Consider the following 993-nt stretch of genomic DNA (forward strand, 5'->3'; position numbering starts at 1 on the left):
GACGGCAGCAGTTACATGGATGCTGGCTGACTTGCTGCCATCAGCTGCTGTGTGGGGATCCGGCCTCCGTACAACGAGCAATACCATCTGTACTAGGTGATCCTATCGACTCGCCTCGGTGTGAACAATGTAGGAACGGTGTTTGCTGCTCGGTGCTCGAGTTTTCATGCTGACAGGCATGTCTATGGAAAAAGCTTCAGGGGACTTGATAGCAGCCTTTCAGTATCTGAAGGGACCCCCAGGAAAGCTGGGGATGGACTTTTATAAGGGCACATAGTGACAGGATGAAGGGAACTGGCTTTAAACTGGAAGAGGTTAGATTTAGACTAGATGTTAGGAAGAAATTCTTTACTGTGAGGATGGTGAGACACCGGCACAGGTTGCCCAGAGGCTGTGGATGCCCCTCCCTGGCATAATTCAAGGCCAGGCTGGGTGGGGCTGGGAGCAACCTGGTCTGGATGGAGGTGTCCCTGCCTATAGCAGGGGGTTGGAACTAGATGATCTTAAAGGTCCCTTCCAACACAAACCGTTCTGTGATCTCTGTCACTTCTCACCCTGACCAGGGTCACACTGCCCTTTCAGTAAAGAATTCCTAACATCTAACCTAAATCTTCCCTCTATTAGTTTGTATGGGGCTGCTGAATCACAGCCTGAACCTCTGATTGATCACCTGAGGCGAGCACTGAGTCAGCCCTGGGAGCACAGGTGAAGGCAATTCAGCTGTGCTGCATGAAGGAGTGGAGCCTGGCTCCACTTCTCCTAGACCCATTTAAGAACTGACTGCCAGTGGGGATGGGTCTCTTCTGGAGAGCCACTCCACTGGAGTTTATTATGCAAGCCCAGGATTGGGTGAGTGTTTTCTTTTCCTTACTCCAGTATCATAATTACATCAGACAAATACCATCTGTATAGTCATTCATTGTACAATTGGCGAGCCAGGCAGGAGAAAATAACAGGAAAATAATTGAATGGTGATTCCATCTGCTGTATTAT

Source organism: Tympanuchus pallidicinctus, unplaced genomic scaffold (assembly GCF_026119805.1).
Source record: "Tympanuchus pallidicinctus isolate F22 unplaced genomic scaffold, pur_lepc_1.0 scaffold1, whole genome shotgun sequence".
NCBI classification, from domain to species: Eukaryota; Metazoa; Chordata; class Aves; order Galliformes; family Phasianidae; genus Tympanuchus; species Tympanuchus pallidicinctus.